We start from the raw sequence: 13,004 nt of genomic DNA on the forward strand, positions 1-13,004 counted from the left end.
TTCCATATTTCTGGGCCTAGATGAGGGATTGAGTGTTTCTAGTATTTCATCATCTTATTGAAACATTCCTGTTGGCATTCTGTCAATTCCTGGACCCTTGCGTTTGGCTAATACCCTGAGTGCAACGTGAAGTTCTTCCTTAAGCACCAATGGTTCTTTCTTTTTACGTCCATTTCTCAAAACCTTACTGTCATCCAGTGAGTGCTGACTTATAGTGACACCTGTGGGTTTCTGAAGTGGTAACTGGTACAGGAGGAGAAAGCCCAGTATTTATCTCTCAGAGATGCTGGTGGTTTCAAACTGCTGTGTGGATTGCAACCTAATTTGTAACCATGACACACACCACTAGGGTTCCTTTTTGGTCCATTCAGCATTTTATTTGCTTATATGCTTTAAATCCCTAGAAAAACAAGCCCAGAGTTTCCCCTCATATATGTTTTCACCTTGCTTCGTTATTGTCTAGGAGGTCGTCAGCTGAGGTCATCGTCACAAGGGATCCAGATTGTCCCTTCTCTCCTCTAGTCTTTAAGCTGCACATCTAATCTAGGGCTGATCACTCCACTCTTGTTTAACCTGCCAGTGAGGTTCACAACGATGTTCCGAGCTCTGGGCTCATCACTGATTTCAAGATACTTTGTGAACACAGTTGGAAACTGGACTTTGCAACACAGCTTGCTGAGAACCTGCTGCTCGCCTCTCTTCTAGGTGCTGCGACTGCTCTTGAGAGTGCAGGGCAGGAAATCCACTTGCATCATCATCTCAGCTTCGAAAGAGGGTGGAAAGAGTACCTTTGATCGATTATATGAGTACCCTTCTTGATTGGATGCTAGTTCTTGAAATAGGTGAATTTTGACCAATATTTTTTGTGGGGGGCGGTGCAGTGACTCCATGTATTCTTTCCATTTTCTTTTGATGCTTCCTGAATTGTTGAACATTTCCCCCGTAGAATCATTCAACACCGCAACTCGAGGATTGACGTTTTTCTTTAGTTCTTTCAGTTTAAGGTTTACTGAAAGTTGTCTTCCTTTTTGGTATTTGCACATTTCACTATAATATTTGTCTTTGTCTTTGAGAGCTAGCTACCTTTTGAAAATTTCCTTTTCCATCATCGTTTCTTTCATTTGCCTTAGCTACTTTATGATTACAAGCAAGCTTCAGAGACTCTTCTGACATCCATTTTTTCTATTTTCTTTCTCGTCTTTTAAAAGAATTTTTGCTTTCTTTATGTGCGATATTCTTGATGTCCTCACACATCTCATCATGTCTTCTGTCGGTGTTCAGGTGTTCAATGCATCAGATTTGTCCTTGAGAGGCTCTGAAATCCAGGTAGGACACACTCAAGGTCATATTTTGGCTCTCCTGGACTTGCTTTAATTTTCTTCAGCTTCAACCAGAATTTCAAATGAACTGTGGTCTGTAACACAGTCATCCCTGGCCAGGTTTTAGCTTCTCCTAGATTAAGCTTCTCCATGATATCTGTCTATAGATGTAGCTAGTTTTATTTGTGTGTACTATATTTTTGTGTTTTTGAAAAAACAGTATTTATAATAAAGTTGGTGGTTTTGAAAAATTCTATCATGTATTTTCTAGCGTTGTTTCTATCAACATGACCATACTTTCCAACTGCTCTCCTTTGTTTCCAACTGTCAATCGTATCAGTGCATCTTTAGTGTATGCTTGATCAATTTCTAACTGAAGACATGGCATAAAAATGTCCTCTATTTTAAGATCTAGCTTACAAAACTGCAGCTATATAAATGCAATAACAAGAAATTTACTAATCACTATTAATAACAAAGTAGAAGTTGAATAGCTTTGTTTGATCTTTGTGTTAATAAGATACAGCAATGAGCAGAGTGAAAATTCCTTTTGATTACACATTTTTAATCTAGTTGAACCCACACCTTATTTAATGCTAGATGGTCAGTAAGAATTGTATGTTTAGAAATCATATAGCAAATTCTAACTGGTTAAATAAATTTAAACTCCTTTCTTTTAAATTAATAGTGATAAAGTATTTTAATGAGTTGTAAACAAAATTCCTTCTCTCCATCCGGTCATAGAATTCATATTATTTCTTCAAGATATAGAACATATGAGACATTAACCATAAATGCATAGATTATTGTTTCTCATTGTTAGGTGCCTTTGAGTTGGTTTTGGGTTACAGTGACCTGTGTTCAACAGAGTAAAACAGTGCCCAAGCCTACACCATCCACACAATCACTACTATATTTGAGTTTAGTGTTCAATCCGTATACATATAAAATCACATGCAAGTATGTACATTTGTTTTGTGTGTTTGTTCTGTCTTGCATAAGGTCATTTTGGGTCGGACCCAGCTTAATGACACCTAACAAAAACACATATAATTACGTACATATAAACATGTTATTCTCAATATACCTGGAGGGCATAAAGGTTCCTATGAAAGACTGTTAATATTTAAAACTTATTTTGAATATAAAATTAAGTGAAAGAATTCTAACTTTAAAATTTGTTGCCCACTAAATCTAAAACATTTTTAACTTAAAGGATTCAAGAATTAACTTCTCCCTATACGGAAATTCTTTTATTTCATCTTTTTAAGGTAAAGAAAAATACAGCTTTCAACCATCTATTATACCAATTACCAAAGACCAGAGACCAAGTGACATTGTTGGGCTGCTAAGTGCAAGTTCAGCAGTCAAGTTCATACCTAAAGATTTATAGACTTAGAAATCCTATTTATGGTCACCATGAACCAGAATTGACTCAACTCCATCAATGTATTTGGTCTTGGATATTGTTGAGTATAGTTCTACACATAAGCTTTGAACTAAAATCATTTTCTTGGGTAGATGCCGCAAATACAATTACAACCTATTCTATAAGATGTTTAGTTTGCAATGATTTTATCTAGGGAGTTACATTGGTCAAGGCATTATGTCAGTCTTTTATTGAGTTAAATTTTCATGGCTATGGTAGGTATTGGATAAAATCAATTATATCGTTATCAGCATCACTGTGACCACAGCAATGATATTAAATTACAATGGGTTTTCACCATTAATTATACATGAATTGGTTTTCTTAACCAAATTTTTGTAACCTGTAAAATTAACATAAGCAGGAAAAAAAGGGCCTGGGTACAGCGGATATTCTTGGTCATATTCTCTATAGAATGATTATAGTTTGTAAATAAACTTTTTCTGATATTATTCTTATAGTTTTCAAAGACAAAACAATCATCAGAAAATGAAATAATTTTCCTAGAGGTTTGAGGATTTATTCAGAATAACAAGGAAATATTTCCCGACCAAAATTTGGTTTGTGAGGTGCCAGATTCTCTCAATCTTGAAGTCCAAAGGGATGAAAGCAAGAACCGTGAAGAAAGTAGCTGAGTGAGGGAGCACTTGGAGGAAGAGAGCCTTCTCTTTCACACTGTCTCCTTCTTTCTCTCCTTGCCCTCTGAGGGGTTCAGTTTGGAAAGCTACAGCTGAGATAGGGTTCAACAGTCATAGAAAAGTTTTCTTAACTCAGTGTTTAGTCTAGTTCTTATGAGAAGAATAGTCAGGTGGTATGAGGTATTGAGACAGAAGAAACTTGGATTTCCAAGTAGGCAATCAGTGTCAGGTTGGCGTCTCTAGAGAAATACAAGCAGTGACACTTGTAGGTGTGTGTAGATAGAAAGAGAGTTCTATCAAGAAATAGTTTACACACTTGTGAAGTAAGTCCATTCCAGTTCAAGTCCTTAGGTCAGATGTAAGCCAGCAGCTTCTCCTGACTCATAACTGTGGAAGCTGATTAATAAGCTGGAGAAGGAAGTGGGAGGGCCACCGGCTGATGGATACAGAAGTAAATTTATTTGAAGTCAGCCCAATAAACCCGAGGATGTCTCCTGGGCTGGGCAGGCAACAGAAAAAGCCACACACTCGACACAGATCCAGATGCAGCAGAAGGAGAAGTTGGCAGAACAGTCAGCTCTCACCAGAAGGCCACACTCCCACAGCGAAGACTACATGACCTTCGCCCAGGAGTGCCTAGTTGACATCAACTCTAACCATCACAGAACCTTATAGAGATTTAAGGATGCAACGCTAGTTAGTATTTCCACATCCTGAGGGTAACAAAAATTGGGGCGTTTGGAGATGCTGCTGTCCACTTAATACCGTGGCTTATATGAACAAACATAAGTGTCACTAGACCAGATAGCATCTAGTAGTCATAAAGCCTCTGAGTTGTTTTTGAGTTTACTCCATCACGTTGTTTTAGGTGACTGTTGTGTCACTGTTGTGTGCCAGTGAATGGATTCTGATTCCAGTAAGCCTAGAGGACAATGTGGAAACTCCACCAGGGTTTTCTAGAGTATCATTTTGATGGGAACAGATATCCTCATCTGGCCTCTCGCAGAGCAGGCGGGAGATTCCAACCACTAGCACTTCTGTTTTATTAATCCTTGTGTTATATCAGTTTTAAAAGAAGTAAACGACTCATAACTCTCATGGGTGGTAAAAAAAACAAAACTTAAAATAGGTGAAAACTTAAGTTTTGAGTATATAGTCAGTCTTTTACATCAATATGCAATTTTATTTAGTAGAAAATTAGAAATTATTTATTCCCTGTCAAATTTTCTGGCGTTTCCTGTCAAGTTTTCTGGGGAGCAAGGGCAATATCAGTAAATTGAAAAAGAAACAATAAAAAGTACATTTATTCCACTGTGTAATTCCAAATTCTAAGTCAAGCAATGAGTATATTGTTTTTAAAGACATTTATCCTTAGGATACATGATTGGCTCTTTGAAACATGTTACATTTGTAATTTTTACATCAATCTACATGGGGACTTTAAAAAATTCCCAGCAAAGTGGGATTGAAAGATAATAGGTTTTCCACACACATTTTGGAGTCCTTCATACGCCATTTTATACCACATCATGCTCTCATTTACATAGGCCATATTTTAAATGAATAATACTATAATTATTTAATTTTTTCTGATTTTCATGCATCTATTCTCTTTAATATTTTCTATTTTGAATCAATGAAATTTTGTTATATACATATTTGAATGAGATACAATACATTTTTCATTCTATATGCTCTCCAAATGAATATTATAATCAGCAATTATGTGGTTAACTCAATCAATAGAAATCAGTTGCTGAATTATAAACTTAATCAAAGTTTTCAAAGTTGACTAGAAGTTCTGCTGTTTCCCTCCTATAATTTAGTTTCTTTTTCACTTATTGGATTGATTATTTCCAAGTCTCCACTTGGCTTACATACCTTGTTTCTCCTGACTTTCTTATTATATTTTCTAAATGCTAAAAAGTAGATAAAATATTAACCAGCATTAGTTGATCCTAATTTTGCCTTAAAAATCTTCAAAACCTTTACAAATGCCTTTTCTTAAAAAGCATTTCTCTATTAGTACTTTGTTTGCTTTTCTTAAGGATTTTATTAGACTTCAAATCTCTCTTTTCTATGGAAATTATGGATAGAAATTGTATTTGAGTCCTTGTGTTGAAATTGATATAAACAATCAAATAAATAAAAGAAATAGGAAGAGCGGACAAATATATCTACTGTGCAGATCCAAATTATTCATGTGACACTGCCTTCTCTGACGTGGAGCAGAACACCCACTCTTCACAGTTGCGCATCATATATGAGTAAAAAGTATAATATGTAAGGGGGGTGGAGGAGCAAAACTTCAATGGGGAAACATGACCAACACCAGCTCAACCTGAAGATCAAGGTTACACTCAACAGTGCTACTCACGCTTGTTGTATATACCATTCGTAAAACGTGATGAAAAAATACTTTATCTTTCCAAAACTCTAAACCATGGTCCAACCATGAGAAAAAAATCCCAAAAATCCCAATGAGAGACATTGGACAAGGTATCTGATGAATACGCTTCAAAACTGTCAAGGTCGTCTGAAACAGAGGACCTCTGAGAAACTGTCAGAGCCCAGAGTATCCAAGGAGACTTAACAGCTAAATGTTCATGTGATATGCCATGGGGTTTGGGGGCCTAAGCAACAGAAAGAAAAGGGCACGAGGGAAGGAAATGTGAATAAACCAGGGTCCATAGATAAGTGAAACATTTTTTTCCAGGCAATCACTCTTCTGAAATTTATTCCTAGACTATAATGCTTTTTCAGCCATCCAATTAACTTCAACACTATGCTGGAACAAAGAGATTGACATTGTGCTCAGATAAAAGATAATCTGTAACATAAAAACTCAGACCATTTTTCTTTTTCTCCATTTTATAAGTCAAGCAAAATCCATCCAAATGCCATTGTGTACTGAAATGAGCAAAGCACCAACTACCTGAAGACTCTCTTAATAAGAGAGACCCAAATTAAAATCCTTTCTAAATTAGAGGAACATACATATATTTGTTAAAAAAATGAACACAATTACCCAGAATATATATTCATTTGGGGTTTTTATTGCGGTATCTATTTCAGAGATGATCTATATTTGAAAATATGTCAAAAAGATTGTTATGATAGAGTCATGTCAATTTTGGACATCATATCTGCCAGATCACTACACGATTCTCCCATATAGGAGGTTTTCAGTTAATGTTATTTCCAAGTTTTATTATAAACTCAGTTAAATTTGTTGATGGCCATGAGATAAATGAAAACGTACACATAATCCATTGAGTGTAACTAGTGGCATCTTCTTAAGAACATCATATTCTAGACTAACCATGTAGTAGAGGCATAATTATTTTTATTCTTCATAGAATGCATCGCATATTTAACAAGCACAGTCCCTGGCGAATGGTAGTAGAATGTAGAGAATAAGGGCTCTGGAGAGCCATATGGAACCTTGTATGTTTCCATAGCAACACCTGTTTACCTGGCTACCTCCCATCTATAGCACAGTGCACTTTGTACAGGAACAGTATCTTATTGTTTTACTATGCTCATGGCCAACACAATGATGAAGCTCATTTGAATCAGATGGATGGGCTCTCAGGACAATACATACATGTAATCCCAACTCTGCTACTTGATATCAGTATGCTAGGAGACAAATTACAGTTATCATTCATAGAAATGAGATTGTCCATGTGTACAAGTTTTACTTAAAGTAGACAGTAAAGACATATTTGGTTCCTTTACAACACACTGTAGACAAAGGAGCCCTGGTGGAAATGTGGGTTACATGTTGTGAGTGTCTTTTGACACTAGTTCGTGTATTTTTTTATGTTATTGCTATTTTCAATTACTTCATTCCTATGATCATTACTGATGGAAGAGAAGTATTTTAAAAATTGACGAGTCAGCCTTGGAAATAAATGGGGAGCAGGTTGTAATTCTTCGCATGATTTATTTTAGGAATAAAGTTGACTTCATTCAATGCTTTTATTCTCCTAACTTTGTAGGAGTTTCAGTTTCCTTTTCCTTCTGTTTCCCCACTTATTACAGCGTGAACTAAGCATAAATGAGACAAAGAAATTCAAGTAAAATATGAAAGCTACGTATCCAATGACTACACTCATTTACATATGAGTAAAGACTGGCAGAATTTGCAAATAATAGACTTTCAAATGTTTCCATAATTCTTAAATATCACTGTGTCATTTTAAATGAAAACACTTAAGATATTTTGTTTTTAATTCAATTCTAACAAGGAATTTAAATAGAAATGACCAGTTGTGTCTTCAATCAATGCCTTTCTGAATCACTGCTCAGCCTTCTGCCTTAACATTAACTCTTTGTGTATTTATTCATGGCTGTGTGGCTGTCTCTTGTGTTACTACTGGACATACCTACTTCAAGGGCACCATATCAATCTTCTATGACATAAGGAGGGATGGCCCTGGCAAAAATGCACAAAGGATTTACCCAGAGGCATGCCAATGCACTTCTTGGCGCAGTTATTTTATTGGTGGCAATTTGTGACCCGTGCTCTTCAGGAGCACCTGTTCATAACCTGGGTCCACTTTATATGTAATATAACATAAGCATGTGTACCTATTTGGCAGCACTATAAAAAGAACACAGGGATTGATGAAGAAACAATTTGGAATAAGAAGGCTGGAAATAAAGAAGCACTTTGTATGTATAATGTTTCATTTCTTAAGTCAGGGAGTGAATTCATTGTAGTATTCTGTTTCATAACTTGTGTTCTATTGTATTTGTTGAATATTAAAGAAACTGATTTTGTGTTCAAAGAATATTTTATATTTAATGATGTGTTCATGCTATCTCTATTAGATGCTACTTACTGTGCATGGTTCTCTCCCTCTTTCTAGGAAATATACTATCTATTGTCCTTGATGAGTTGGCCAAATACCACGAAGCCTACCTTCTGGAAGATTGTGTTGGGCTAGAGGCAATCTCCTGACCTATGGTGTAATTGACCTGTAAGTTGCTCAATGACCTAGAATTTTTACAGTGGACAAAACTGATTTTTGATCAAATGAATTCTGTCAAGTAGAAATAGAACTGTGTTCTAGCTCCCAAAATTCTATTCTTTACATCACCTACTGCTCCTTAAAAAAACCCCAAAACAAAACAATTAAAACTAATTCATGAGGAAAGTTATATTTTACAACTTGCCTCCAACTTTTAAACGTTTTTCTTTTTTTTGAAAAAGACTATTGACTTTGTATCCCCCATCCAATCTCTCTGAAATCCCTTCTACCATTTTACCCATTTCTCTAGCCACTCCAAGAAAATATTTCATTGCTTGTAAAAAGAACTGGTGTGCTGGGAGAGCCTATCAGTCTGTAATTGTGCAAAGAGGTAGTCATTTTTGCCAAATGCCAATAAATGGAAGAAAACCCAAGTGACCACTTGATACCCCTTGTATTTCCTCTTAATGCAGACCACTGGACTGATCTATCCTGAAGTTAAGACAGCATATAGAAAACTAACTAGGCAGTAGGTTCATGACTTTTCTTTCCTCCCCTGCCCCGTCATTTCTTTCTGATTTTAGGCACTAAAATGCACCGTGTGGAAAGTGATAATTTCCTGCTTACATTGTTTGAGTTTAAATGAAATGACATAAATAAGTGTGATTTTTGAAGTTAAAACATTTTTATTTTGCAGTTTTATTGAGATTTTTGAAGTTTTATGTGAAGAACTTGTAGGAAAAATGATGTCTTTAAACTAAAATCCACTGCCATTGAGTTGATCTTGACTTAAAGGGACCCTGCCTGTGATTTCTGAGGCTATGCATGTTTAACGGAGCAAAGAGCGTTATCTTTCTCAAGGCTGGTGGGGTTTGAGTTGTTGACTTTGCAGTTAGCAGTTCATTACCCAGCCCACAGTGCCAACTAGATCTACTAAAATAGATACAAATGGTTTCAAATATATACACTCAAAACCAAACCCACTGCCATTAGCGGATTTCCACTAATCCAAATACAAGCTCAAATTCACAGTCTTTGAGTAGTTTTGGACACATCCTGTCCCTGGAGGATACAATAGAACTTCCCCATGGGGTTTAGGAGACTAAATATTTAGGGAGCCCAATGCTTTCAACTGCCGAGTGACTTGTGAGTCCAACAGCTGGCAGGCAGCCAGATACTTGACCCACTAGGCCCTCATCACTCTCTGCCATCAAGCTGATTCAAATGCTCTCTATGATCAGAGCATGTTAGGCCGCTCATAGGAAAGCTCTATAGGGCTTCTAACACTGTAAATCTTTATGGGAACAGATAGGCTCATCTTTCTCCTGCAGACTGGCTGGTAGGTTTCAACCAACCACCTTGTGGTTAGTTGGCACCATAAGTACAGTGTCACCATAAGTACCATTAAGTGTTTTATATTACACATGAAGAAGTCATTATGTATACCATATGGAGGATTTTTTTTTAAGAATACAGTTTTTAAGTGCAACACACTTCAGCCCTATGAACCTACTAGCATCTTTACTTGTTTGTGGTTTTGCCTGACTTTCCCTCTTGGTGAAAATAGTCTTCTTTGGATACAGGAATTTAATGCTACACTTGGAATTCTCATTTTTATCCACATAAGGTAGTTTTAATACATAGGCTTTAAATTCAATCCTGGACAGGCTAGGTGAAAGATGTAGCCACACCATTCCGATTTTCCAATAAAGCACATGGGAAACGCAGTGGCAAGGAGTATTGCCTGGTATGTTATAGGCAAGGCTTCATTGTTATTGGTCAGAGATAAAGCCATTGCTCTACATGGCAAGGGACTGCTCAGCTGACATTGATTGCATCCTTAAGAAAAATAACTCATAACATTTGACTCCTGAAGATGATATCAAAGTTGGTGGTTGTATGGGGAGGGGAGAATCAGGTTAAAAAAAAAAGAGCCATCAGATTTAACTAGAATTAAAAATTCAGTGAGTACTGGGCAGGTATCATTTTGCAGCTTCCGCCTACAGTTTACCAAGTTATTGCATGTTAAAATTGAAGAATGACTTTGCATGCCTGGTATTTTACTACTTGAAAATGCAGTCCAGGCAACATTTTGAAAAGTAATATCGTTTTTATTTCTAGATCTTAAAAAGATATGGCTTTATCTTGTGGAAGATATTGAAAGAGACTGGTTCTCAAATGAATATTGTAATGGTGGAATAAATACCACTGCTCCCCTATGTCAGCAAGTGATTCCATTCATTGCTGATTACAAAAGTCAATGATATTTCAGGTTCTGGGATCCTTCTGGTCACCTGGGAACAAGTGAGAACAATTAAGGTTCTTCAGTCATCATTGGAATTGAGCTTATAACTCTTTAAGAATGGTTCTGAGATTTAAAACTATGTACCTCATGGCATTTAATGTTCATCCCATTGGCATACAACTCAAAAGAGAAAGTGACACGTGTATTAGACAAGGGAGTTTTTTAATGCTACATTGGAAGGGACTACAGTATATTATGGGGTTGCTTCAAGGAGCCGTGGTAGCATAAAGCTTGGGTTGCTTAGCTTAAAGTTTGGTGGTTCAAACCCATCAGCCGCCAAGGGAGGTAAGACCTGGTGATATGCTTTTGTCCAAATTATAGCTGAGAAACCATATGGGGCAGCTCTAGCCTGTCTTTTAGAGTCCCTCGACTCAGACCTGGCTTGAAGTGACACAGCAGCAATAAGGCAATGCGGTTGGTCCCCAGAGATTACTGACCAGTAAACGTTCACAGAAGCAATTGGTAACCAGCCTCTTTCTGACTTCCGTTTGACAATAGTTTAAATGCACAAAGACTTTATTGTTTATGCCACATCTCAATCTTAATGACCATGGCGCTTTCACCGTAATGGTTGTGCTGCTGTGTGTGGTTGAGTTGATTCTGACCCCCAGCGAGCCCGTGTGAGAGAAGAGTGCTTTCTTGGATGCAATCTTGATGGGAGCCAATTGCCAGGTCCTTTCCCACGGGAGCTGCCCGATGGATTTGCATCAACAACCTCTCCCTTAGCATCCCACCACTTAACCTTGTGTCCCCAGGTCCCTTCTGCCTTAACGGCGATGTCTTTTTGCTTTCTTCCACAGTAGTGTTGGCTGGTGTGGCTTTCCACATCTGAGTTATAGCCATCTTACCAGTCAAGAAGGTTCAAATTGCTTAAATCATTACCTTGGTAAGCCTTCCTTCTCCAATGCTTCCATCCCTAGTTTTTGATGCTTGACTGGCCAGTAAATCAGAAACATCAAATTGCCTCTATTAATAAAACAAGATTATAGATAGGCTTTATCACATTGCAATCTGTTTCTCTACAGAAGACTGCTTATAAAGTATACAAAACGTGCTGTTCCTGTAGGGGTAAAAATGATCATCTTTGAAGAGAGTGTGATATGAAAAGTCACTCTAACAATGGATGAGAATTTTTAATTATTATATTAGTATATGATAGTCACTTTTTAATTAGGCATGATTAGTGTCTGAAGTACTTGGCATCATTATTTCTTCTCTCTTCATCTGTGATCAAAGATAGTGTCTGAAAAATGTTGGGCAAGGGGCCTTACAGGAAAGGAAACTTTAATCAGCAGTTTTTAAAATGTAGGGTGACTTGAGTTTATAGTTATTGATTAACATTAAATATAGAAGTTACTGATAAATAGTCTCTATTATAATAATAAAGAGGGTTAAGAAAGTTTGCAAACCAAATCAAGTATAGATTATTACAATTTTTATCATTATTTGATGGATAGAAAAACTGAAACATGGAACTACATTATAGCAATTAAGTTAATTAACCAGGCTAAAACTAGACTTATCTAAAAGTGGGCAATTGGCTCCGGATTAGCAGTCATTTGCCACACCTTCTTCCCTGTCCTTGGAAAAATGTTTTCAAAATGCAGATTATACTAAAGCACTATGGTTGTTCTTCATTACAGAAAAGAACTTAAAATTTTCCCCAGAGAAAGAAGGCCCAGAGTTTAACCTGGTACTCCAAGACATGAATGCAACAAACTGGCATGAAGCAGGCACCATTAGAGAGGTCTGAGGGGCTGGCCCCAATTCCATTTGCATGGACAACCTCCCCTTCTCCCCCCCTCCCCCCCAACCAGCCCTGAAGAATTCACTTCAGAGGATAGCACTGAAGCTGCAGCTCAGGGAGAGGGGTGTATCTGATGAGAGCACACAGGAGCAAACAAAGAGGGAAGGAGAGAGTGGAACACATTCTGGCCCACTAAGCCCTGAGGATAATTTTCCTGCTCAGAGCCCTCAATGCACAGAGAGGACCATAGGGCTGGCCCCACTATGAGACACGCTATCCCTCACTGACCTGTAGCATTATGGGGGGACAACATTGGAGACAGAGTGTGGAGATTGTGCCTGATCTGACCCCACCACACTGAGGAGAAACACTAAGGGCATGCAACAGAACAGCAAGGAGAGCAGAACAATGAAGTCCCTTAGGAATACCAAAAATAGACTTTGGGGCCAGGGTGTGGCACCCCATCAGACTCAACCAAAAAACACTTCTAAAGGTCAACAAACTGACCTTGACCTATTTATAGACTTTTGTTTTTTTGGTCTTTGTTTTTTGTTGTTGTTGTTTAGTTTTCTTTTGTTGCTTTGTTT

The sequence above is a fragment of the Tenrec ecaudatus genome, chromosome 9 (assembly GCF_050624435.1).
Source record: "Tenrec ecaudatus isolate mTenEca1 chromosome 9, mTenEca1.hap1, whole genome shotgun sequence".
Lineage (NCBI taxonomy): Eukaryota > Metazoa > Chordata > Mammalia > Afrosoricida > Tenrecidae > Tenrec > Tenrec ecaudatus.